Here is a 26,314-nt window from a genome sequence, read left to right on the forward strand (position 1 = left end):
CGGCACTTGCACACCACGAATTACCTTATCTTTCCTCAGCATACACAACAATGGCTCAATTGCACAAATAAATGCTACAGGGGACAAAGGACACCCCTGTCGCACACCCGAAAGCACATTCACTTTCCTACCCACATACCCATTCATTAAAACACAGCTATAAACACCCGCATACAAACTTCTCACTCGCCCAACAAAATCAGCCGGAAAACCCATTTTTAACAACACTCTGAACAAAAAACCATGCGACAACCTATCATAAGCCTTTTCAAAATCCAAACTTAACAAAAATACACTCTTCTTACGACCCATGCAATCCCATAGACAATCTCTTAACATACACACACACTCATGAATCCGCCTCCCAGGTACCGCACAACACTGCTCATCCCCAATCACACTCTCTATAACATCACGCATCCTATTAGCCATAAGTTTTGCATAGATTTTATAATCACAATTAAGTAAAGTTATTGGCCTCCAATTCCTCAGACTTTTCAAATCCCCTTTCTTAGGAATCAACACAACCATACCTGCACGCATACTCTCAGTCACCTCCATGTTTCCCCACATATACTTACATACATCCACAAAGTCCTTACCAATCACACCCCACATCACACGATAAAATTCTACTGGGAGGCCATCCTCCCCCGGCGTCTTATTCAAAGCCATACTACACATAACCTTCCATACCTCATCACCAGTCACCTCACCCATCACTCTCTCTCTTTCTGCTTCACTCAACTTACTCTCTAACACACTCAAAACATCATTCTCCAAACATTCATCCCTCTGTTTCACTGCATACAGATCCTCATAAAACTTAGCCACCTCTTCACACATATCCTCTCCACTCACCTCACTTCCATCTGCTCCATACACCACGCTCATACTCTGTTTCTTTCCAAAAACTTTTTTAAAGAAAAACCGAGAACATTTCTCATCCTGCTCCATCTTATCAATCTTTGCCCTAAACACTATGCTTCTCCCTCTCTCCAACAAAAACTCACTAATCTCCTTTTTAACCTCTAAAATATCCTCCTCCACCTCAACTCCTCCTTCCCTTAACTTATACAAAACGCTCAACCGCGCGTTCAGTTTAACAAAACTCTCTCTTTTAATTGCTGCATACTTGTATCCTAAATTTTTAAAGAACATTTTTGTTTGTTTCTTCACCCAGTCCCACCACTCACAAACATTCCCAAACTCATTTTTATGCTTACACCATTCTTCATACCGCCTTTCATACTCCTTTCTCACATCTTCATTCTCTAACAGTTTAACATTTAACTTCCACAATCCTCTCCCAAACACTCCATCAACTTTTATATCCAACTCACACAACATACACACATGATCTGAAAAAAGAACGTTTTCCTGCCTATAATTAACAGAAACCATATTTTTAGAAATAAAACAATAATCCAATCTGGATTGTACCCTACCACTCTCAGAAAAGAAAGTGTTCAACAAAGGATTCATGTTACACACGCGCTGCATATCACACAACCCAAAATCATTCACTAACTCCAATAATGCTTTCCCAGACACATCCACATTCACTCTCCCCACATCACAGTTCATATCACCCACAATTACCACAGGTATTCTTCCTGGAACAAAAAGCTTAATTTTTTCAAATAAATTTTTGCGCTCATTTTTTTCAACTGGCGCATAAACATTAATAACACAAAACTTTACATTCTTGTATACAAAATTAGCAAGGATACATCTCCCCACCTCAATAACCAAATAATCACTCAAAACAACCTCCCTTCCTTTAACCAAAATACCCACACCATCATTCTTATTACATGCACTCCCCGACCACACAGACGCTCCATAAGACCATTCATCCCCTTTCACACCATCCACTACCCCACATTCTTGTAAACAAAAAATAGATGCATTTTGCATAGCTAAAAACTCAAAAATAGCAGCTCTTCTTACTTTACTTTTAAACACTCTTACGTTTTGGGACACTATGGTAAATCCCATAATACTTCTACTCCTTCACCAATTACACAAAGAAATAGCCTTTGGCCTAAACCAAAGCTCACAAGAGGACAAAAAGAAAAAACATTTACAATATTATATGGTGACACTATCCAGCACCACCACTATCCTCCTCCGCCATCAGAACAGAACAGCTGGTTTCCGACCCGCTGGCTTCACCAGCCACACTCCTCATTCTGGCAGTTCTGATCTTCCTCTGAGGCTCACTAAAATCTGCATCATCACTGCCCCCACCATCCTCCCTACGACTCTTCTTTGCACCCCTATCATCCTCCGAAGAAAAATCTTCAATGTTTTCAGGACCCGAAGGGTGTTCAGGACTCTCGGGTTCCGAGATTTGCACTTCACATCCTGTTGCGTCCATTGCCTCTCCAAAAGTCATCATCTCAGGCAGCTCTGCCTCCACCACTTTCCTAGATATTCTCGCAGACACTGCCTTTTTCTCCACCTTTGCCACTTCCCTCCAGAACTCCTTTTCTTCCCTCCGCTTCTTCCTCATTTCTTCAGCAGAAGAAGAACATGGTCTCAGGGACACCTCCTCTGGCGCCGTAGAGGGAGAGGCTCTACCAGTTTCCCGCCTCCTTCCCTCTCTCTCCTCCCTCTCCAATCTTTCCAGCACTTTCAGTGCGCTTGCCATCTGCCTCCTCTCCAGCTCCTCCTCCTTCTGTTCTTTATCAGAACGTCTAGGTGCACTCCTAGGACAGTCCTTATACATGTGATCACTACTCCCACAGACATCACAGGACTTGGCCTCTGGACACTGGTTGGCCATATGCCCCTCCTTTCTGCAATTTCGGCAACACTGCCCTTTAAGGCATGTTACCATGGTATGTCCGAAAGAAAAGCATCTACGGCAAAACATGGGCTGGCCTGGGTAAAAGAGGAAACCTCTATGGCCTGCAACGGAAAAATTTGATGGAGGGTGTCTAAAGCCCCCCACACTGTCAGGATCCCTTTTCAATTTCACACGGAATTTATACTGACAGTTAAAGATTCCTAGACAATTGACTTGCTTCACTCCCTTCCGCACATATTCACAGTAGCGAGAGAGGAAGCACTCCAGCAGCTCAGGGTCTGTAAAAGGGTTATAGACAGTCACAGTCACCTCCTTTTCTTGCAGACCAAACAAAGGTTCCCATCTAACTCCTTCCAAGCAGGGGTCACTAGAGTGACCACGGAGCCATTCAAAGACATTAAGGCAAACATCCTGGTCCATAAAGGTAACGTCATAATTACCTTGACGTGAAAATTCGTTGACACTGAAGATCTCAGAACGTCTTGCTCCAGCTTTGCCTTCAACGATGTCTTGAACAATGAAAACCACGTTGTTCTTGTTCTGGTCAGATGGATCCACGGACAAACGGATGGTGTTCTTCACAAAAGACATCTTGGATTCTGTCGGTATGGAATACCACAGGAAAAAGCAGAAAATCCTCCACAAAAGGGTCCGGATTCCTCCAGGAGACTCGCACCAATCAAGGTACAGTCATACGATCGCAGCCAAAAGGCCGAGAAGCGATAACCAGAATTGGTTTCAAACTACGGAGCCACCCAAGGATCCTGAAAAGTCCATTTGTGGAGATGAGCTCCTGGACTCCCGTTAAGAAGACATGTTGTCAACCTCTAGATCCCTTACATGCCTGCACTTTTCGGCTTGCTGCTGCTGCAATCCACGCGTTTTAGATCTGCATAACTCCACCTCTTTAAACACAGCACCTTCACCCCCTGCTGTTCCCACCCGCCTCAACACCGTTGGAAGGGAGGAGAACCAATTAAGGCGGGGGGTGGGGTGGAACGAGCAGCTGTCTACCCTTAGCAGGAGGGCTCCTGATTACATACCTCTCCTGCTGCTGCTACTGCTGGCTGTCCAGCAGCAGACTGAAGGTGGCTGCTGCTGTGCACAGGTATATAAAGGCTCAGAGCCTATTATGACACGCGCAGCCAGCGTTCCATTGCCACATTCCATCTACTGCAGGCAGGATACCTGGCTGCCTGAATGTCGCTGAGAAGCTCACAGAGACCGCCATAAGCAACAGTTTAACAGAATGCCACAGACTAATCAACCAAACTTTTTGGGTTGGGTTCTCTTTTATAGTCTGCAGGCATTAAATGAAAGAAGTCAGTGTTCCAGCAGAAGGAGACAACGTTTCAGAAAAGGCATTGTAGCAAACCAAAAAAGAAATTTTAAGCGCAGCAGAGTAACCAGCGCACATACCTGTTAGCTCAGGTGAGTTTAAAAGGCTGCTGTTGATAACAAGGGCATTTGCTAAATAGATGGTGTGTGTGCAACAATATACTGAAAGGTCAATTATATTGTGCAGCTTATCTCACCACCTGTAGTTATTTAGGTGAAAGCTCCAAAATGCTTGCCTAATATGTCTGTTTATCCAAAAGGAAGTAAAAAGGGAGAGCTAGAAAGATAGCATTGCATCACATTACATGGCAATGCAATGCACAGTTGCTGAAGTTGAACCAAAATGAGCTTGTAATCTGGCTTCTGCAACTTTGAACATGAAAAATCCAATGAGGAGAAGAAAAGCAAAGCCAAAGAGTCCATCCCAAAATCCGACAAACAAGCAAAATGAACAAAAAACATTGAATTCAATTCTTTCTGATTTTAGAAACTGCATTAAAGAAGGGGTGCACCGGTCCTGGAGATACTGCAATACCAGGTCAATGCGTGGAGTGGACAGAGCAAGCTCTTTTTCCATCTCCCTGTTCTAAAAATCCATTTAATATATGGTCCCCAGATAGGGGACGTATCAGATATTAAACTGATAAGAACAGATACTACACTTGATCTTAGCCAAAAGGCCGAGAAGCGATAACCAGAATTGGTTTCAAACTACGGAGCCACCCAAGGATCCTGAAAAGTCCATTTGTGGAGATGAGCTCCTGGACTCCCGTTAAGAAGACATGTTGTCAACCTCTAGATCCCTTACATGCCTGCACTTTTCGGCTTGCTGCTGCTGCAATCCACGCGTTTTAGATCTGCATAACTCCACCTCTTTAAACACAGCACCTTCACCCCCTGCTGTTCCCACCCGCCTCAACACCGTTGGAAGGGAGGAGAACCAATTAAGGCGGGGGGTGGGGTGGAACGAGCAACTGTCTACCCTTAGCAGGAGGGCTCCTGATTACATACCTCTCCTGCTGCTGCTGCTGCTGGCTGTCCAGCAGCAGACTGAAGGTGGCTGCTGCTGTGCACAGGTATATAAAGGCTCAGAGCCTATTATGACACGCGCAGCCAGCGTTCCATTGCCACATTCCATCTACTGCAGGCAGGATACCTGGCTGGCTGAATGTCGCTGAGAAGCTCACAGAGACCGCCATAAGCAACAGTTTAACAGAATGCCACAGACTAATCAACCAAACTTTTTGGGTTGGGTTCTCTTTTATAGTCTGCAGGCATTAAATGAAAGAAGTCAGTGTTCCAGCAGAAGGAGACAACGTTTCAGAAAAGGCATTGTAGCAAACCAAAAAAGAAATTTTAAGCGCAGCAGAGTAACCAGCGCACATACCTGTTAGCTCAGGTGAGTTTAAAAGGCTGCTGTTGATAACAAGGGCATTTGCTAAATAGATGGTGTGTGTGCAACAATATACTGAAAGGTCAATTATATTGTGCAGCTTATCTCACCACCTGTAGTTATTTAGGTGAAAGCTCCAAAATGCTTGCCTAATATGTCTGTTTATCCAAAAGGAAGTAAAAAGGGAGAGCTAGAAAGATAGCATTGCATCACATTACATGGCAATGCAATGCACAGTTGCTGAAGTTGAACCAAAATGAGCTTGTAATCTGGCTTCTGCAACTTTGAACATGAAAAATCCAATGAGGAGAAGAAAAGCAAAGCCAAAGAGTCCATCCCAAAATCCGACAAACAAGCAAAATGAACAAAAAACATTGAATTCAATTCTTTCTGATTTTAGAAACTGCATTAAAGAAGGGGTGCACCGGTCCTGGAGATACTGCAATACCAGGTCAATGCGTGGAGTGGACAGAGCAAGCTCTTTTTCCATCTCCCTGTTCTAAAAATCCATTTAATATATGGTCCCCAGATAGGGGACGTATCAGATATTAAACTGATAAGAACAGATACTACACTTGATCTTAGCCAAAAGGCCGAGAAGCGATAACCAGAATTGGTTTCAAACTACGGAGCCACCCAAGGATCCTGAAAAGTCCATTTGTGGAGATGAGCTCCTGGACTCCCGTTAAGAAGACATGTTGTCAACCTCTAGATCCCTTACATGCCTGCACTTTTCGGCTTGCTGCTGCTGCAATCCACGCGTTTTAGATCTGCATAACTCCACCTCTTTAAACACAGCACCTTCACCCCCTGCTGTTCCCACCCGCCTCAACACCGTTGGAAGGGAGGAGAACCAATTAAGGCGGGGGGTGGGGTGGAACGAGCAGCTGTCTACCCTTAGCAGGAGGGCTCCTGATTACATACCTCTCCTGCTGCTGCTGCTGCTGGCTGTCCAGCAGCAGACTGAAGGTGGCTGCTGCTGTGCACAGGTATATAAAGGCTCAGAGCCTATTATGACACGCGCAGCCAGCGTTCCATTGCCACATTCCATCTACTGCAGGCAGGATACCTGGCTGGCTGAATGTCGCTGAGAAGCTCACAGAGACCGCCATAAGCAACAGTTTAACAGAATGCCACAGACTAATCAACCAAACTTTTTGGGTTGGGTTCTCTTTTATAGTCTGCAGGCATTAAATGAAAGAAGTCAGTGTTCCAGCAGAAGGAGACAACGTTTCAGAAAAGGCATTGTAGCAAACCAAAAAAGAAATTTTAAGCGCAGCAGAGTAACCAGCGCACATACCTGTTAGCTCAGGTGAGTTTAAAAGGCTGCTGTTGATAACAAGGGCATTTGCTAAATAGATGGTGTGTGTGCAACAATATACTGAAAGGTCAATTATATTGTGCAGCTTATCTCACCACCTGTAGTTATTTAGGTGAAAGCTCCAAAATGCTTGCCTAATATGTCTGTTTATCCAAAAGGAAGTAAAAAGGGAGAGCTAGAAAGATAGCATTGCATCACATTACATGGCAATGCAATGCACAGTTGCTGAAGTTGAACCAAAATGAGCTTGTAATCTGGCTTCTGCAACTTTGAACATGAAAAATCCAATGAGGAGAAGAAAAGCAAAGCCAAAGAGTCCATCCCAAAATCCGACAAACAAGCAAAATGAACAAAAAACATTGAATTCAATTCTTTCTGATTTTAGAAACTGCATTAAAGAAGGGGTGCACCGGTCCTGGAGATACTGCAATACCAGGTCAATGCGTGGAGTGGACAGAGCAAGCTCTTTTTCCATCTCCCTGTTCTAAAAATCCATTTAATATATGGTCCCCAGATAGGGGACGTATCAGATATTAAACTGATAAGAACAGATACTACACTTGATCTTAGCCAAAAGGCCGAGAAGCGATAACCAGAATTGGTTTCAAACTACGGAGCCACCCAAGGATCCTGAAAAGTCCATTTGTGGAGATGAGCTCCTGGACTCCCGTTAAGAAGACATGTTGTCAACCTCTAGATCCCTTACATGCCTGCACTTTTCGGCTTGCTGCTGCTGCAATCCACGCGTTTTAGATCTGCATAACTCCACCTCTTTAAACACAGCACCTTCACCCCCTGCTGTTCCCACCCGCCTCAACACCGTTGGAAGGGAGGAGAACCAATTAAGGCGGGGGGTGGGGTGGAACGAGCAGCTGTCTACCCTTAGCAGGAGGGCTCCTGATTACATACCTCTCCTGCTGCTGCTGCTGCTGGCTGTCCAGCAGCAGACTGAAGGTGGCTGCTGCTGTGCACAGGTATATAAAGGCTCAGAGCCTATTATGACACGCGCAGCCAGCGTTCCATTGCCACATTCCATCTACTGCAGGCAGGATACCTGGCTGGCTGAATGTCGCTGAGAAGCTCACAGAGACCGCCATAAGCAACAGTTTAACAGAATGCCACAGACTAATCAACCAAACTTTTTGGGTTGGGTTCTCTTTTATAGTCTGCAGGCATTAAATGAAAGAAGTCAGTGTTCCAGCAGAAGGAGACAACGTTTCAGAAAAGGCATTGTAGCAAACCAAAAAAGAAATTTTAAGCGCAGCAGAGTAACCAGCGCACATACCTGTTAGCTCAGGTGAGTTTAAAAGGCTGCTGTTGATAACAAGGGCATTTGCTAAATAGATGGTGTGTGTGCAACAATATACTGAAAGGTCAATTATATTGTGCAGCTTATCTCACCACCTGTAGTTATTTAGGTGAAAGCTCCAAAATGCTTGCCTAATATGCCTGTTTATCCAAAAGGAAGTAAAAAGGGAGAGCTAGAAAGATAGCATTGCATCACATTACATGGCAATGCAATGCACAGTTGCTGAAGTTGAACCAAAATGAGCTTGTAATCTGGCTTCTGCAACTTTGAACATGAAAAATCCAATGAGGAGAAGAAAAGCAAAGCCAAAGAGTCCATCCCAAAATCCGACAAACAAGCAAAATGAACAAAAAACATTGAACTCAATTCTTTCTGATTTTAGAAACTGCATTAAAGAAGGGGTGCACCGGTCCTGGAGATACTGCAATACCAGGTCAATGCGTGGAGTGGACAGAGCAAGCTCTTTTTCCATCTCCCTGTTCTAAAAATCCATTTAATATATGGTCCCCAGATAGGGGACGTATCAGATATTAAACTGATAAGAACAGATACTACACTTGATCTTAGCCAAAAGGCCGAGAAGCGATAACCAGAATTGGTTTCAAACTACGGAGCCACCCAAGGATCCTGAAAAGTCCATTTGTGGAGATGAGCTCCTGGACTCCCGTTAAGAAGACATGTTGTCAACCTCTAGATCCCTTACATGCCTGCACTTTTCGGCTTGCTGCTGCTGCAATCCACGCGTTTTAGATCTGCATAACTCCACCTCTTTAAACACAGCACCTTCACCCCCTGCTGTTCCCACCCGCCTCAACACCGTTGGAAGGGAGGAGAACCAATTAAGGCGGGGGGTGGGGTGGAACGAGCAGCTGTCTACCCTTAGCAGGAGGGCTCCTGATTACATACCTCTCCTGCTGCTGCTGCTGCTGGCTGTCCAGCAGCAGACTGAAGGTGGCTGCTGCTGTGCACAGGTATATAAAGGCTCAGAGCCTATTATGACACGCGCAGCCAGCGTTCCATTGCCACATTCCATCTACTGCAGGCAGGATACCTGGCTGGCTGAATGTCGCTGAGAAGCTCACAGAGACCGCCATAAGCAACAGTTTAACAGAATGCCACAGACTAATCAACCAAACTTTTTGGGTTGGGTTCTCTTTTATAGTCTGCAGGCATTAAATGAAAGAAGTCAGTGTTCCAGCAGAAGGAGACAACGTTTCAGAAAAGGCATTGTAGCAAACCAAAAAAGAAATTTTAAGCGCAGCAGAGTAACCAGCGCACATACCTGTTAGCTCAGGTGAGTTTAAAAGGCTGCTGTTGATAACAAGGGCATTTGCTAAATAGATGGTGTGTGTGCAACAATATACTGAAAGGTCAATTATATTGTGCAGCTTATCTCACCACCTGTAGTTATTTAGGTGAAAGCTCCAAAATGCTTGCCTAATATGTCTGTTTATCCAAAAGGAAGTAAAAAGGGAGAGCTAGAAAGATAGCATTGCATCACATTACATGGCAATGCAATGCACAGTTGCTGAAGTTGAACCAAAATGAGCTTGTAATCTGGCTTCTGCAACTTTGAACATGAAAAATCCAATGAGGAGAAGAAAAGCAAAGCCAAAGAGTCCATCCCAAAATCCGACAAACAAGCAAAATGAACAAAAAACATTGAATTCAATTCTTTCTGATTTTAGAAACTGCATTAAAGAAGGGGTGCACCGGTCCTGGAGATACTGCAATACCAGGTCAATGCGTGGAGTGGACAGAGCAAGCTCTTTTTCCATCTCCCTGTTCTAAAAATCCATTTAATATATGGTCCCCAGATAGGGGACGTATCAGATATTAAACTGATAAGAACAGATACTACACTTGATCTTAGCCAAAAGGCCGAGAAGCGATAACCAGAATTGGTTTCAAACTACGGAGCCACCCAAGGATCCTGAAAAGTCCATTTGTGGAGATGAGCTCCTGGACTCCCGTTAAGAAGACATGTTGTCAACCTCTAGATCCCTTACATGCCTGCACTTTTCGGCTTGCTGCTGCTGCAATCCACGCGTTTTAGATCTGCATAACTCCACCTCTTTAAACACAGCACCTTCACCCCCTGCTGTTCCCACCCGCCTCAACACCGTTGGAAGGGAGGAGAACCAATTAAGGCGGGGGGTGGGGTGGAACGAGCAGCTGTCTACCCTTAGCAGGAGGGCTCCTGATTACATACCTCTCCTGCTGCTGCTGCTGCTGGCTGTCCAGCAGCAGACTGAAGGTGGCTGCTGCTGTGCACAGGTATATAAAGGCTCAGAGCCTATTATGACACGCGCAGCCAGCGTTCCATTGCCACATTCCATCTACTGCAGGCAGGATACCTGGCTGGCTGAATGTCGCTGAGAAGCTCACAGAGACCGCCATAAGCAACAGTTTAACAGAATGCCACAGACTAATCAACCAAACTTTTTGGGTTGGGTTCTCTTTTATAGTCTGCAGGCATTAAATGAAAGAAGTCAGTGTTCCAGCAGAAGGAGACAACGTTTCAGAAAAGGCATTGTAGCAAACCAAAAAAGAAATTTTAAGCGCAGCAGAGTAACCAGCGCACATACCTGTTAGCTCAGGTGAGTTTAAAAGGCTGCTGTTGATAACAAGGGCATTTGCTAAATAGATGGTGTGTGTGCAACAATATACTGAAAGGTCAATTATATTGTGCAGCTTATCTCACCACCTGTAGTTATTTAGGTGAAAGCTCCAAAATGCTTGCCTAATATGTCTGTTTATCCAAAAGGAAGTAAAAAGGGAGAGCTAGAAAGATAGCATTGCATCACATTACATGGCAATGCAATGCACAGTTGCTGAAGTTGAACCAAAATGAGCTTGTAATCTGGCTTCTGCAACTTTGAACATGAAAAATCCAATGAGGAGAAGAAAAGCAAAGCCAAAGAGTCCATCCCAAAATCCGACAAACAAGCAAAATGAACAAAAAACATTGAATTCAATTCTTTCTGATTTTAGAAACTGCATTAAAGAAGGGGTGCACCGGTCCTGGAGATACTGCAATACCAGGTCAATGCGTGGAGTGGACAGAGCAAGCTCTTTTTCCATCTCCCTGTTCTAAAAATCAATTTAATATATGGTCCCCAGATAGGGGACGTATCAGATATTAAACTGATAAGAACAGATACTACACTTGATCTTAGCCAAAAGGCCGAGAAGCGATAACCAGAATTGGTTTCAAACTACGGAGCCACCCAAGGATCCTGAAAAGTCCATTTGTGGAGATGAGCTCCTGGACTCCCGTTAAGAAGACATGTTGTCAACCTCTAGATCCCTTACATGCCTGCACTTTTCGGCTTGCTGCTGCTGCAATCCACGCGTTTTAGATCTGCATAACTCCACCTCTTTAAACACAGCACCTTCACCCCCTGCTGTTCCCACCCGCCTCAACACCGTTGGAAGGGAGGAGAACCAATTAAGGCGGGGGGTGGGGTGGAACGAGCAGCTGTCTACCCTTAGCAGGAGGGCTCCTGATTACATACCTCTCCTGCTGCTGCTGCTGCTGGCTGTCCAGCAGCAGACTGAAGGTGGCTGCTGCTGTGCACAGGTATATAAAGGCTCAGAGCCTATTATGACACGCGCAGCCAGCGTTCCATTGCCACATTCCATCTACTGCAGGCAGGATACCTGGCTGGCTGAATGTCGCTGAGAAGCTCACAGAGACCGCCATAAGCAACAGTTTAACAGAATGCCACAGACTAATCAACCAAACTTTTTGGGTTGGGTTCTCTTTTATAGTCTGCAGGCATTAAATGAAAGAAGTCAGTGTTCCAGCAGAAGGAGACAACGTTTCAGAAAAGGCATTGTAGCAAACCAAAAAAGAAATTTTAAGCGCAGCAGAGTAACCAGCGCACATACCTGTTAGCTCAGGTGAGTTTAAAAGGCTGCTGCTGATAACAAGGGCATTTGCTAAATAGATGGTGTGTGTGCAACAATATTCTGAAAGGTCAATTATATTGTGCAGCTTATCTCACCACCTGTAGTTATTTAGGTGAAAGCTCCAAAATGCTTGCCTAATATGTCTGTTTATCCAAAAGGAAGTAAAAAGGGAGAGCTAGAAAGATAGCATTGCATCACATTACATGGCAATGCAATGCACAGTTGCTGAAGTTGAACCAAAATGAGCTTGTAATCTGGCTTCTGCAACTTTGAACATGAAAAATCCAATGAGGAGAAGAAAAGCAAAGCCAAAGAGTCCATCCCAAAATCCGACAAACAAGCAAAATGAACAAAAAACATTGAATTCAATTCTTTCTGATTTTAGAAACTGCATTAAAGAAGGGGTGCACCGGTCCTGGAGATACTGCAATACCAGGTCAATGCGTGGAGTGGACAGAGCAAGCTCTTTTTCCATCTCCCTGTTCTAAAAATCCATTTAATATATGGTCCCCAGATAGGGGACGTATCAGATATTAAACTGATAAGAACAGATACTACACTTGATCTTAGCCAAAAGGCCGAGAAGGGATAACCAGAATTGGTTTCAAACTACGGAGCCACCCAAGGATCCTGAAAAGTCCATTTGTGGAGATGAGCTCCTGGACTCCCGTTAAGAAGACATGTTGTCAACCTCTAGATCCCTTACATGCCTGCACTTTTCGGCTTGCTGCTGCTGCAATCCACGCGTTTTAGATCTGCATAACTCCACCTCTTTAAACACAGCACCTTCACCCCCTGCTGTTCCCACCCGCCTCAACACCGTTGGAAGGGAGGAGAACCAATTAAGGCGGGGGGTGGGGTGGAACGAGCAGCTGTCTACCCTTAGCAGGAGGGCTCCTGATTACATACCTCTCCTGCTGCTGCTGCTGCTGGCTGTCCAGCAGCAGACTGAAGGTGGCTGCTGCTGTGCACAGGTATATAAAGGCTCAGAGCCTATTATGACACGCGCAGCCAGCGTTCCATTGCCACATTCCATCTACTGCAGGCAGGATACCTGGCTGGCTGAATGTCGCTGAGAAGCTCACAGAGACCGCCATAAGCAACAGTTTAACAGAATGCCACAGACTAATCAACCAAACTTTTTGGGTTGGGTTCTCTTTTATAGTCTGCAGGCATTAAATGAAAGAAGTCAGTGTTCCAGCAGAAGGAGACAACGTTTCAGAAAAGGCATTGTAGCAAACCAAAAAAGAAATTTTAAGCGCAGCAGAGTAACCAGCGCACATACCTGTTAGCTCAGGTGAGTTTAAAAGGCTGCTGTTGATAACAAGGGCATTTGCTAAATAGATGGTGTGTGTGCAACAATATACTGAAAGGTCAATTATATTGTGCAGCTTATCTCACCACCTGTAGTTATTTAGGTGAAAGCTCCAAAATGCTTGCCTAATATGTCTGTTTATCCAAAAGGAAGTAAAAAGGGAGAGCTAGAAAGATAGCATTGCATCACATTACATGGCAATGCAATGCACAGTTGCTGAAGTTGAACCAAAATGAGCTTGTAATCTGGCTTCTGCAACTTTGAACATGAAAAATCCAATGAGGAGAAGAAAAGCAAAGCCAAAGAGTCCATCCCAAAATCCGACAAACAAGCAAAATGAACAAAAAACATTGAATTCAATTCTTTCTGATTTTAGAAACTGCATTAAAGAAGGGGTGCACCGGTCCTGGAGATACTGCAATACCAGGTCAATGCGTGGAGTGGACAGAGCAAGCTCTTTTTCCATCTCCCTGTTCTAAAAATCCATTTAATATATGGTCCCCAGATAGGGGACGTATCAGATATTAAACTGATAAGAACAGATACTACACTTGATCTTAGCCAAAAGGCCGAGAAGCGATAACCAGAATTGGTTTCAAACTACGGAGCCACCCAAGGATGCTAAAAAGTCCATTTGTGGAGATGAGCTCCTGGACTCCCGTTAAGAAGACATGTTGTCAACCTCTAGATCCCTTACATGCCTGCACTTTTCGGCTTGCTGCTGCTGCAATCCACGCGTTTTAGATCTGCATAACTCCACCTCTTTAAACACAGCACCTTCACCCCCTGCTGTTCCCACCCGCCTCAACACCGTTGGAAGGGAGGAGAACCAATTAAGGCGGGGGGTGGGGTGGAACGAGCAGCTGTCTACCCTTAGCAGGAGGGCTCCTGATTACATACCTCTCCTGCTGCTGCTGCTGCTGGCTGTCCAGCAGCAGACTGAAGGTGGCTGCTGCTGTGCACAGGTATATAAAGGCTCAGAGCCTATTATGACACGCGCAGCCAGCGTTCCATTGCCACATTCCATCTACTGCAGGCAGGATACCTGGCTGGCTGAATGTCGCTGAGAAGCTCACAGAGACCGCCATAAGCAACAGTTTAACAGAATGCCACAGACTAATCAACCAAACTTTTTGGGTTGGGTTCTCTTTTATAGTCTGCAGGCATTAAATGAAAGAAGTCAGTGTTCCAGCAGAAGGAGACAACGTTTCAGAAAAGGCATTGTAGCAAACCAAAAAAGAAATTTTAAGCGCAGCAGAGTAACCAGCGCACATACCTGTTAGCTCAGGTGAGTTTAAAAGGCTGCTGTTGATAACAAGGGCATTTGCTAAATAGATGGTGTGTGTGCAACAATATACTGAAAGGTCAATTATATTGTGCAGCTTATCTCACCACCTGTAGTTATTTAGGTGAAAGCTCCAAAATGCTTGCCTAATATGTCTGTTTATCCAAAAGGAAGTAAAAAGGGAGAGCTAGAAAGATAGCATTGCATCACATTACATGGCAATGCAATGCACAGTTGCTGAAGTTGAACCAAAATGAGCTTGTAATCTGGCTTCTGCAACTTTGAACATGAAAAATCCAATGAGGAGAAGAAAAGCAAAGCCAAAGAGTCCATCCCAAAATCCGACAAACAAGCAAAATGAACAAAAAACATTGAATTCAATTCTTTCTGATTTGAGAAACTGCATTAAAGAAGGGGTGCACCGGTCCTGGAGATACTGCAATACCAGGTCAATGCGTGGAGTGGACAGAGCAAGCTCTTTTTCCATCTCCCTGTTCTAAAAATCCATTTAATATATGGTCCCCAGATAGGGGACGTATCAGATATTAAACTGATAAGAACAGATACTACACTTGATCTTAGCCAAAAGGCCGAGAAGCGATAACCAGAATTGGTTTCAAACTACGGAGCCACCCAAGGATCCTGAAAAGTCCATTTGTGGAGATGAGCTCCTGGACTCCCGTTAAGAAGACATGTTGTCAACCTCTAGATCCCTTACATGCCTGCACTTTTCGGCTTGCTGCTGCTGCAATCCACGCGTTTTAGATCTGCATAACTCCACCTCTTTAAACACAGCACCTTCACCCCCTGCTGTTCCCACCCGCCTCAACACCGTTGGAAGGGAGGAGAACCAATTAAGGCGGGGGGTGGGGTGGAACGAGCAGCTGTCTACCCTTAGCAGGAGGGCTCCTGATTACATACCTCTCCTGCTGCTGCTGCTGCTGGCTGTCCAGCAGCAGACTGAAGGTGGCTGCTGCTGTGCACAGGTATATAAAGGCTCAGAGCCTATTATGACACGCGCAGCCAGCGTTCCATTGCCACATTCCATCTACTGCAGGCAGGATACCTGGCTGGCTGAATGTCGCTGAGAAGCTCACAGAGACCGCCATAAGCAACAGTTTAACAGAATGCCACAGACTAATCAACCAAACTTTTTGGGTTGGGTTCTCTTTTATAGTCTGCAGGCATTAAATGAAAGAAGTCAGTGTTCCAGCAGAAGGAGACAACGTTTCAGAAAAGGCATTGTAGCAAACCAAAAAAGAAATTTTAAGCGCAGCAGAGTAACCAGCGCACATACCTGTTAGCTCAGGTGAGTTTAAAAGGCTGCTGTTGATAACAAGGGCATTTGCTAAATAGATGGTGTGTGTGCAACAATATACTGAAAGGTCAATTATATTGTGCAGCTTATCTCACCACCTGTAGTTATTTAGGTGAAAGCTCCAAAATGCTTGCCTAATATGTCTGTTTATCCAAAAGGAAGTAAAAAGGGAGAGCTAGAAAGATAGCATTGCATCACATTACATGGCAATGCAATGCACAGTTGCTGAAGTTGAACCAAAATGAGCTTGTAATCTGGCTTCTGCAACTTTGAACATGAAAAATCCAATGAGGAGAAGAAAAGCAAAGCCAAAGAGTCCATCCCAAAATCCGACAAACAAGCAAAATGAACAAAAAACATTGAATTCAATTCTTTCTGATTTTAGAAACTGCATTAAAGAAGGGGTGCACCGGTCCTGGAGATACTGCAATACCAGGTCAATGCGTGGAGTGGACAGAGCAAGCTCTTTTTCCATCTCCCTGTTCTAAAAATCCATTTAATATATGGTCCCCAGATAGGGGACGTATCAGATATTAAACTGATAAGAACAGATACTACACTTGATCTTAGCCAAAAGGCCGAGAAGCGATAACCAGAATTGGTTTCAAACTACGGAGCCACCCAAGGATCCTGAAAAGTCCATTTGTGGAGATGAGCTCCTGGACTCCCGTTAAGAAGACATGTTGTCAACCTCTAGATCCCTTACATGCCTGCACTTTTCGGCTTGCTGCTGCTGCAATCCACGCGTTTTAGATCTGCATAACTCCACCTCTTTAAACACAGCACCTTCACCCCCTGCTGTTCCCACCCGCCTCAACACCGTTGGAAGGGAGGAGAACCAATTAAGGCGGGGGGTGGGGTGGAACGAGCAGCTGTCTACCCTTAGCAGGAGGGCTCCTGATTACATACCTCTCCTGCTGCTGCTGCTGCTGGCTGTCCAGCAGCAGACTGAAGGTGGCTGCTGCTGTGCACAGGTATATAAAGGCTCAGAGCCTATTATGACACGCGCAGCCAGCGTTCCATTGCCACATTCCATCTACTGCAGGCAGGATACCTGGCTGGCTGAATGTCGCTGAGAAGCTCACAGAGACCGCCATAAGCAACAGTTTAACAGAATGCCACAGACTAATCAACCAAACTTTTTGGGTTGGGTTCTCTTTTATAGTCTGCAGGCATTAAATGAAAGAAGTCAGTGTTCCAGCAGAAGGAGACAACGTTTCAGAAAAGGCATTGTAGCAAACCAAAAAAGAAATTTTAAGCGCAGCAGAGTAACCAGCGCACATACCTGTTAGCTCAGGTGAGTTTAAAAGGCTGCTGCTGATAACAAGGGCATTTGCTAAATAGATGGTGTGTGTGCAACAATATTCTGAAAGGTCAATTATATTGTGCAGCTTATCTCACCACCTGTAGTTATTTAGGTGAAAGCTCCAAAATGCTTGCCTAATATGTCTGTTTATCCAAAAGGAAGTAAAAAGGGAGAGCTAGAAAGATAGCATTGCATCACATTACATGGCAATGCAATGCACAGTTGCTGAAGTTGAACCAAAATGAGCTTGTAATCTGGCTTCTGCAACTTTGAACATGAAAAATCCAATGAGGAGAAGAAAAGCAAAGCCAAAGAGTCCATCCCAAAATCCGACAAACAAGCAAAATGAACAAAAAACATTGAATTCAATTCTTTCTGATTTTAGAAACTGCATTAAAGAAGGGGTGCACCGGTCCTGGAGATACTGCAATACCAGGTCAATGCGTGGAGTGGACAGAGCAAGCTCTTTTTCCATCTCCCTGTTCTAAAAATCCATTTAATATATGGTCCCCAGATAGGGGACGTATCAGATATTAAACTGATAAGAACAGATACTACACTTGATCTTAGCCAAAAGGCCGAGAAGGGATAACCAGAATTGGTTTCAAACTACGGAGCCACCCAAGGATCCTGAAAAGTCCATTTGTGGAGATGAGCTCCTGGACTCCCGTTAAGAAGACATGTTGTCAACCTCTAGATCCCTTACATGCCTGCACTTTTCGGCTTGCTGCTGCTGCAATCCACGCGTTTTAGATCTGCATAACTCCACCTCTTTAAACACAGCACCTTCACCCCCTGCTGTTCCCACCCGCCTCAACACCGTTGGAAGGGAGGAGAACCAATTAAGGCGGGGGGTGGGGTGGAACGAGCAGCTGTCTACCCTTAGCAGGAGGGCTCCTGATTACATACCTCTCCTGCTGCTGCTGCTGCTGGCTGTCCAGCAGCAGACTGAAGGTGGCTGCTGCTGTGCACAGGTATATAAAGGCTCAGAGCCTATTATGACACGCGCAGCCAGCGTTCCATTGCCACATTCCATCTACTGCAGGCAGGATACCTGGCTGGCTGAATGTCGCTGAGAAGCTCACAGAGACCGCCATAAGCAACAGTTTAACAGAATGCCACAGACTAATCAACCAAACTTTTTGGGTTGGGTTCTCTTTTATAGTCTGCAGGCATTAAATGAAAGAAGTCAGTGTTCCAGCAGAAGGAGACAACGTTTCAGAAAAGGCATTGTAGCAAACCAAAAAAGAAATTTTAAGCGCAGCAGAGTAACCAGCGCACATACCTGTTAGCTCAGGTGAGTTTAAAAGGCTGCTGTTGATAACAAGGGCATTTGCTAAATAGATGGTGTGTGTGCAACAATATACTGAAAGGTCAATTATATTGTGCAGCTTATATCACCACCTGTAGTTATTTAGGTGAAAGCTCCAAAATGCTTGCCTAATATGTCTGTTTATCCAAAAGGAAGTAAAAAGGGAGAGCTAGAAAGATAGCATTGCATCACATTACATGGCAATGCAATGCACAGTTGCTGAAGTTGAACCAAAATGAGCTTGTAATCTGGCTTCTGCAACTTTGAACATGAAAAATCCAATGAGGAGAAGAAAAGCAAAGCCAAAGAGTCCATCCCAAAATCCGACAAACAAGCAAAATGAACAAAAAACATTGAATTCAATTCTTTCTGATTTTAGAAACTGCATTAAAGAAGGGGTGCACCGGTCCTGGAGATACTGCAATACCAGGTCAATGCGTGGAGTGGACAGAGCAAGCTCTTTTTCCATCTCCCTGTTCTAAAAATCCATTTAATATATGGTCCCCAGATAGGGGACGTATCAGATATTAAACTGATAAGAACAGATACTACACTTGATCTTAGCCAAAAGGCCGAGAAGCGATAACCAGAATTGGTTTCAAACTACGGAGCCACCCAAGGATCCTAAAAAGTCCATTTGTGGAGATGAGCTCCTGGACTCCCGTTAAGAAGACATGTTGTCAACCTCTAGATCCCTTACATGCCTGCACTTTTCGGCTTCCTGCTGCTGCAATCCACGCGTTTTAGATCTGCATAACTCCACCTCTTTAAACACAGCACCTTCACCCCCTGCTGTTCCCACCCGCCTCAACACCGTTGGAAGGGAGGAGAACCAATTAAGGCGGGGGGTGGGGTGGAACGAGCAGCTGTCTACCCTTAGCAGGAGGGCTCCTGATTACATACCTCTCCTGCTGCTGCTGCTGCTGGCTGTCCAGCAGCAGACTGAAGGTGGCTGCTGCTGTGCACAGGTATATAAAGGCTCAGAGCCTATTATGACACGCGCAGCCAGCGTTCCATTGCCACATTCCATCTACTGCAGGCAGGATACCTGGCTGGCTGAATGTCGCTGAGAAGCTCACAGAGACCGCCATAAGCAACAGTTTAACAGAATGCCACAGACTAATCAACCAAACTTTTTGGGTTGGGTTCTCTTTTATAGTCTGCAGGCATTAAATGAAAGAAGTCAGTGTTCCAGCAGAAGGAGACAACGTTTCAGAAAAGACATTGTAGCAAACCAAAAAAGAAATTTTAAGCGCAGCAGAGTAACCAGCGCACATACCTGTTAGCTCAGGTGAGTTTAAAAGGCTGCTGTTGATAACAAGGGCATTTGCTAAATAGATGGTGTGTGTGCAACAATATACTGAAAGGTCAATTATATTGTGCAGCTTATCTCACCACCTGTAGTTATTTAGGTGAAAGCTCCAAAATGCTTGCCTAATATGTCTGTTTATCCAAAAGGAAGTAAAAAGGGAGAGCTAGAAAGATAGCATTGCATCACATTACATGGCAATGCAATGCACAGTTGCTGAAGTTGAACCAAAATGAGCTTGTAATCTGGCTTCTGCAACTTTGAACATGAAAAATCCAATGAGGAGAAGAAAAGCAAAGCCAAAGAGTCCATCCCAAAATCCGACAAACAAGCAAAATGAACAAAAAACATTGAATTCAATTCTTTCTGATTTTAGAAACTGCATTAAAGAAGGGGTGCACCGGTCCTGGAGATACTGCAATACCAGGTCAATGCGTGGAGTGGACAGAGCAAGCTCTTTTTCCATCTCCCTGTTCTAAAAATCCATTTAATATATGGTCCCCAGATAGGGGACGTATCAGATATTAAAATGATAAGAACAGATACTACACTTGATCTTAGCCAAAAGGCCGAGAAGCGATAACCAGAATTGGTTTCAAACTACGGAGCCACCCAAGGATCCTGAAAAGTCCATTTGTGGAGATGAGCTCCTGGACTCCCGTTAAGAAGACATGTTGTCAACCTCTAGATCCCTTACATGCCTGCACTTTTCGGCTTGCTGCTGCTGCAATCCACGCGTTTTAGATCTGCATAACTCCACCTCTTTAAACACAGCACCTTCACCCCCTGCTGTTCCCACCCGCCTCAACACCGTTGGAAGGGAGGAGAACCAATTAAGGCGGGGGGTGGGGTGGAACAAGCAGCTGTCTACCCTTAGCAGGAGGGCTCCTGATTACATACCTCTCCTGCTGCTGCTGCTGCTGGCTGTCCAGCAGCAGACTGAAGGTGGCTGCTGCTGTGCACAGGTATATAAAGGCTCAGAGCCTATTATGACACGCGCAGCCAGCGTTCCATTGCCACATTCCATCTACTGCAGGCAGGATACCTGGCTGGCTGAATGTCGCTGAGAAGCTCACAGAGACCGCCATAAGCAACAGTTTAACAGAATGCCACAGACTAATCAACCAAACTTTTTGGGTTGGGTTCTCTTTTATAGTCTGCAGGCATTAAATGAAAGAAGTCAGTGTTCCAGCAGAAGGAGACAACGTTTCAGAAAAGGCATTGTAGCAAACCAAAAAAGAAATTTTAAGCGCAGCAGAGTAACCAGCGCACATACCTGTTAGCTCAGGTGAGTTTAAAAGGCTGCTATTGATAACAAGGGCATTTGCTAAATAGATGGTGTGTGTGCAACAATATACTGAAAGGTCAATTATATTGTGCAGCTTCTCACCACCTGTAGTTATTTAGGTGAAAGCTCCAAAATGCTTGCCTAATATGTCTGTTTATCCAAAAGGAAGTAAATAGGGAGAGCTAGAAAGATAGCATTGCATCACATTACATGGCAATGCAATGCACAGTTGCTGAAGTTGAACCAAAATGAGCTTGTAATCTGGCTTCTGCAACTTTGAACATGAAAAATCCAATGAGGAGAAGAAAAGCAAAGCCAAAGAGTCCATCCCAAAATCCGACAAACAAGCAAAATGAACAAAAAACATTGAATTCAATTCTTTCTGATTTTAGAAACTGCATTAAAGAAGGGGTGCACCGGTCCTGGAGATACTGCAATACCAGGTCAATGCGTGGAGTGGACAGAGCAAGCTCTTTTTCCATCTCCCTGTTCTAAAAATCCATTTAATATATGGTCCCCAGATAGGGGACGTATCAGATATTAAACTGATAAGAACAGATACTACACTTGATCTTAGCCAAAAGGCCGAGAAGCGATAACCAGAATTGGTTTCAAACTACGGAGCCACCCAAGGATCCTAAAAAGTCCATTTGTGGAGATGAGCTCCTGGACTCCTGTTAAGAAGACATGTTGTCAACCTCTAGATCCCTTACATGCCTGCACTTTTCGGCTTGCTGCTGCTGCAATCCACGCGTTTTAGATCTGCATAACTCCACCTCTTTAAACACAGCACCTTCACCCCCTGCTGTTCCCACCCGCCTCAACACCGTTGGAAGGGAGGAGAACCAATTAAGGCGGGGGGTGGGGTGGAACGAGCAGCTGTCTACCCTTAGCAGGAGGGCTCCTGATTACATACCTCTCCTGCTGCTGCTGCTGCTGGCTGTCCAGCAGCAGACTGAAGGTGGCTGCTGCTGTGCACAGGTATATAAAGGCTCAGAGCCTATTATGACACGCGCAGCCAGCGTTCCATTGCCACATTCCATCTACTGCAGGCAGGATACCTGGCTGGCTGAATGTCGCTGAGAAGCTCACAGAGACCGCCATAAGCAACAGTTTAACAGAATGCCACAGACTAATCAACCAAACTTTTTGGGTTGGGTTCTCTTTTATAGTCTGCAGGCATTAAATGAAAGAAGTCAGTGTTCCAGCAGAAGGAGACAACGTTTCAGAAAAGGCATTGTAGCAAACCAAAAAAGAAATTTTAAGCGCAGCAGAGTAACCAGCGCACATACCTGTTAGCTCAGGTGAGTTTAAAAGGCTGCTGTTGATAACAAGGGCATTTGCTAAATAGATGGTGTGTGTGCAACAATATACTGAAAGGTCAATTATATTGTGCAGCTTATCTCACCACCTGTAGTTATTTAGGTGAAAGCTCCAAAATGCTTGCCTAATATGTCTGTTTATCCAAAAGGAAGTAAAAAGGGAGAGCTAGAAAGATAGCATTGCATCACATTACATGGCAATGCAATGCACAGTTGCTGAAGTTGAACCAAAATGAGCTTGTAATCTGGCTTCTGCAACTTTGAACATGAAAAATCCAATGAGGAGAAGAAAAGCAAAGCCAAAGAGTCCATCCCAAAATCCGACAAACAAGCAAAATGAACAAAAAACATTGAATTCAATTCTTTCTGATTTTAGAAACTGCATTAAAGAAGGGGTGCACCGGTCCTGGAGATACTGCAATACCAGGTCAATGCGTGGAGTGGACAGAGCAAGCTCTTTTTCCATCTCCCTGTTCTAAAAATCCATTTAATATATGGTCCCCAGATAGGGGACGTATCAGATATTAAACTGATAAGAACAGATACTACACTTGATCTTAGCCAAAAGGCCGAGAAGCGATAACCAGAATTGGTTTCAAACTACGGAGCCACCCAAGGATCCTGAAAAGTCCATTTGTGGAGATGAGCTCCTGGACTCCCGTTAAGAAGACATGTTGTCAACCTCTAGATCCCTTACATGCCTGCACTTTTCGGCTTGCTGCTGCTGCAATCCACGCGTTTTAGATCTGCATAACTCCACCTCTTTAAACACAGCACCTTCACCCCCTGCTGTTCCCACCCGCCTCAACACCGTTGGAAGGGAGGAGAACCAATTAAGGCGGGGGGTGGGGTGGAACGAGCAGCTGTCTACCCTTAGCAGGAGGGCTCCTGATTACATACCTCTCCTGCTGCTGCTGCTGCTGGCTGTCCAGCAGCAGACTGAAGGTGGCTGCTGCTGTGCACAGGTATATAAAGGCTCAGAGCCTATTATGACACGCGCAGCCAGCGTTCCATTGCCACATTCCATCTACTGCAGGCAGGATACCTGGCTGGCTGAATGTCGCTGAGAAGCTCACAGAGACCGCCATAAGCAACAGTTTAACAGAATGCCACAGACTAATCAACCAAACTTTTTGGGTTGGGTTCTCTTTTATAGTCTGCAGGCATTAAATGAAAGAAGTCAGTGTTCCAGCAGAAGGAGACAACGTTTCAGAAAAGGCATTGTAGCAAACCAAAAAAGAAATTTTAAGCGCAGCAGAGTAACCAGCGCACATACCTGTTAGCTCAGGTGAGTTTAAAAGGCTGCTGTTGATAACAAGGGCATTTGCTAAATAGATGGTGTGTGTGCAACAATATACTGAAAGGTCAATTATATTGTGCAGCTTCTCACCACCTGTAGTTATTTAGGTGAAAGCTCCAAAATGCTTGCCTAATATGTCTGTTTATCCAAAAGGAAGTAAATAGGGAGAGCTAGAAAGATAGCATTGCATCACATTACATGGCAATGCAATGCACAGTTGCTGAAGTTGAACCAAAATGAGCTTGTAATCTGGCTTCTGCAACTTTGAACATGAAAAATCCAATGAGGAGAAGAAAAGCAAAGCCAAAGAGTCCATCCCAAAATCCGACAAACAAGCAAAATGAACAAAAAACATTGAATTCAATTCTTTCTGATTTTAGAAACTGCATTAAAGAAGGGGTGCACCGGTCCTGGAGATACTGCAATACCAGGTCAATGCGTGGAGTGGACAGAGCAAGCTCTTTTTCCATCTCCCTGTTCTAAAAATCCATTTAATATATGGTCCCCAGATAGGGGACGTATCAGATATTAAACTGATAAGAACAGATACTACACTTGATCTTAGCCAAAAGGCCGAGAAGCGATAACCAGAATTGGTTTCAAACTACGGAGCCACCCAAGGATCCTAAAAAGTCCATTTGTGGAGATGAGCTCCTGGACTCCTGTTAAGAAGACATGTTGTCAACCTCTAGATCCCTTACATGCCTGCACTTTTCGGCTTGCTGCTGCTGTAATCCACGCGTTTTAGATCTGCATAACTCCACCTCTTTAAACACAGCACCTTCACCCCCTGCTGTTCCCACCCGCCTCAACACCGTTGGAAGGGAGGAGAACCAATTAAGGCGGGGGGTGGGGTGGAACGAGCAGCTGTCTACCCTTAGCAGGAGGGCTCCTGATTACATACCTCTCCTGCTGCTGCTGCTGCTGGCTGTCCAGCAGCAGACTGAAGGTGGCTGCTGCTGTGCACAGGTATATAAAGGCTCAGAGCCTATTATGACACGCGCAGCCAGCGTTCCATTGCCACATTCCATCTACTGCAGGCAGGATACCTGGCTGGCTGAATGTCGCTGAGAAGCTCACAGAGACCGCCATAAGCAACAGTTTAACAGAATGCCACAGACTAATCAACCAAACTTTTTGGGTTGGGTTCTCTTTTATAGTCTGCAGGCATTAAATGAAAGAAGTCAGTGTTCCAGCAGAAGGAGACAACGTTTCAGAAAAGGCATTGTAGCAAACCAAAAAAGAAATTTTAAGCGCAGCAGAGTAACCAGCGCACATACCTGTTAGCTCAGGTGAGTTTAAAAGGCTGCTGTTGATAACAAGGGCATTTGCTAAATAGATGGTGTGTGTGCAACAATATACTGAAAGGTCAATTATATTGTGCAGCTTATCTCACCACCTGTAGTTATTTAGGTGAAAGCTCCAAAATGCTTGCCTAATATGTCTGTTTATCCAAAAGGAAGTAAAAAGGGAGAGCTAGAAAGATAGCATTGCATCACATTACATGGCAATGCAATGCACAGTTGCTGAAGTTGAACCAAAATGAGCTTGTAATCTGGCTTCTGCAACTTTGAACATGAAAAATCCAATGAGGAGAAGAAAAGCAAAGCCAAAGAGTCCATCCCAAAATCCGACAAACAAGCAAAATGAACAAAAAACATTGAATTCAATTCTTTCTGATTTTAGAAACTGCATTAAAGAAGGGGTGCACCGGTCCTGGAGATACTGCAATACCAGGTCAATGCGTGGAGTGGACAGAGCAAGCTCTTTTTCCATCTCCCTGTTCTAAAAATCCATTTAATATATGGTCCCCAGATAGGGGACGTATCAGATATTAAACTGATAAGAACAGATACTACACTTGATCTTAGCCAAAAGGCCGAGAAGCGATAACCAGAATTGGTTTCAAACTACGGAGCCACCCAAGGATCCTGAAAAGTCCATTTGTGGAGATGAGCTCCTGGACTCCCGTTAAGAAGACATGTTGTCAACCTCTAGATCCCTTACATGCCTGCACTTTTCGGCTTGCTGCTGCTGCAATCCACGCGTTTTAGATCTGCATAACTCCACCTCTTTAAACACAGCACCTTCACCCCCTGCTGTTCCCACCCGCCTCAACACCGTTGGAAGGGAGGAGAACCAATTAAGGCGGGGGGTGGGGTGGAACGAGCAGCTGTCTACCCTTAGCAGGAGGGCTCCTGATTACATACCTCTCCTGCTGCTGCTGCTGCTGGCTGTCCAGCAGCAGACTGAAGGTGGCTGCTGCTGTGCACAGGTATATAAAGGCTCAGAGCCTATTATGACACGCGCAGCCAGCGTTCCATTGCCACATTCCATCTACTGCAGGCAGGATACCTGGCTGGCTGAATGTCGCTGAGAAGCTCACAGAGACCGCCATAAGCAACAGTTTAACAGAATGCCACAGACTAATCAACCAAACTTTTTGGGTTGGGTTCTCTTTTATAGTC

At 44.8% G+C, this 26,314-nt stretch overlaps 17 non-coding genes across 17 annotated transcripts; all 17 read right to left on the bottom strand.

Annotated features, from left to right (window-relative positions):
• Positions 1–4,654: 4,654 nt before the first annotated feature.
• LOC141232018 (U2 spliceosomal RNA) lies at positions 4,655–4,845 on the bottom strand. The gene has a single exon (XR_012298285.1). It is a non-coding gene; the product is annotated as a U2 spliceosomal RNA (small nuclear RNA).
• A 1,115-nt stretch (positions 4,846–5,960) lies between these two features.
• LOC141232019 (U2 spliceosomal RNA) lies at positions 5,961–6,151 on the bottom strand. Its single transcript, XR_012298286.1, has one exon. It is a non-coding gene; the product is annotated as a U2 spliceosomal RNA (small nuclear RNA).
• A 1,115-nt stretch (positions 6,152–7,266) lies between these two features.
• On the bottom strand, positions 7,267–7,457 carry LOC141232020 (U2 spliceosomal RNA). The gene has a single exon (XR_012298287.1). It is a non-coding gene; the product is annotated as a U2 spliceosomal RNA (small nuclear RNA).
• Positions 7,458–8,572: 1,115 nt separating this feature from the next.
• LOC141232021 (U2 spliceosomal RNA) lies at positions 8,573–8,763 on the bottom strand. The gene has a single exon (XR_012298288.1). It is a non-coding gene; the product is annotated as a U2 spliceosomal RNA (small nuclear RNA).
• A 1,115-nt stretch (positions 8,764–9,878) lies between these two features.
• LOC141232022 (U2 spliceosomal RNA) lies at positions 9,879–10,069 on the bottom strand. The gene has a single exon (XR_012298289.1). It is a non-coding gene; the product is annotated as a U2 spliceosomal RNA (small nuclear RNA).
• A 1,115-nt stretch (positions 10,070–11,184) lies between these two features.
• Positions 11,185–11,375, bottom strand: LOC141231559 (U2 spliceosomal RNA). The gene has a single exon (XR_012297873.1). It is a non-coding gene; the product is annotated as a U2 spliceosomal RNA (small nuclear RNA).
• A 1,115-nt stretch (positions 11,376–12,490) lies between these two features.
• On the bottom strand, positions 12,491–12,681 carry LOC141231942 (U2 spliceosomal RNA). Its single transcript, XR_012298212.1, has one exon. It is a non-coding gene; the product is annotated as a U2 spliceosomal RNA (small nuclear RNA).
• A 1,115-nt stretch (positions 12,682–13,796) lies between these two features.
• On the bottom strand, positions 13,797–13,987 carry LOC141232024 (U2 spliceosomal RNA). Its single transcript, XR_012298291.1, has one exon. It is a non-coding gene; the product is annotated as a U2 spliceosomal RNA (small nuclear RNA).
• Positions 13,988–15,102: 1,115 nt separating this feature from the next.
• LOC141232025 (U2 spliceosomal RNA) lies at positions 15,103–15,293 on the bottom strand. The gene has a single exon (XR_012298292.1). It is a non-coding gene; the product is annotated as a U2 spliceosomal RNA (small nuclear RNA).
• Positions 15,294–16,408: 1,115 nt separating this feature from the next.
• On the bottom strand, positions 16,409–16,599 carry LOC141232026 (U2 spliceosomal RNA). Its single transcript, XR_012298293.1, has one exon. It is a non-coding gene; the product is annotated as a U2 spliceosomal RNA (small nuclear RNA).
• A 1,115-nt stretch (positions 16,600–17,714) lies between these two features.
• On the bottom strand, positions 17,715–17,905 carry LOC141231954 (U2 spliceosomal RNA). The gene has a single exon (XR_012298223.1). It is a non-coding gene; the product is annotated as a U2 spliceosomal RNA (small nuclear RNA).
• Positions 17,906–19,020: 1,115 nt separating this feature from the next.
• On the bottom strand, positions 19,021–19,211 carry LOC141232027 (U2 spliceosomal RNA). The gene has a single exon (XR_012298294.1). It is a non-coding gene; the product is annotated as a U2 spliceosomal RNA (small nuclear RNA).
• A 1,115-nt stretch (positions 19,212–20,326) lies between these two features.
• LOC141231789 (U2 spliceosomal RNA) lies at positions 20,327–20,517 on the bottom strand. Its single transcript, XR_012298098.1, has one exon. It is a non-coding gene; the product is annotated as a U2 spliceosomal RNA (small nuclear RNA).
• Positions 20,518–21,630: 1,113 nt separating this feature from the next.
• LOC141232028 (U2 spliceosomal RNA) lies at positions 21,631–21,821 on the bottom strand. Its single transcript, XR_012298295.1, has one exon. It is a non-coding gene; the product is annotated as a U2 spliceosomal RNA (small nuclear RNA).
• Positions 21,822–22,936: 1,115 nt separating this feature from the next.
• On the bottom strand, positions 22,937–23,127 carry LOC141232029 (U2 spliceosomal RNA). The gene has a single exon (XR_012298296.1). It is a non-coding gene; the product is annotated as a U2 spliceosomal RNA (small nuclear RNA).
• A 1,113-nt stretch (positions 23,128–24,240) lies between these two features.
• On the bottom strand, positions 24,241–24,431 carry LOC141232030 (U2 spliceosomal RNA). The gene has a single exon (XR_012298297.1). It is a non-coding gene; the product is annotated as a U2 spliceosomal RNA (small nuclear RNA).
• Positions 24,432–25,546: 1,115 nt separating this feature from the next.
• On the bottom strand, positions 25,547–25,737 carry LOC141232031 (U2 spliceosomal RNA). Its single transcript, XR_012298298.1, has one exon. It is a non-coding gene; the product is annotated as a U2 spliceosomal RNA (small nuclear RNA).
• Positions 25,738–26,314: the final 577 nt, after the last annotated feature.

This window comes from Phyllobates terribilis, unplaced genomic scaffold, assembly GCF_046119375.1.
Source record: "Phyllobates terribilis strain yellow unplaced genomic scaffold, ASM4611937v1 Scaffold_538__1_contigs__length_1162401, whole genome shotgun sequence".
Taxonomy (NCBI): domain Eukaryota; kingdom Metazoa; phylum Chordata; class Amphibia; order Anura; family Dendrobatidae; genus Phyllobates; species Phyllobates terribilis.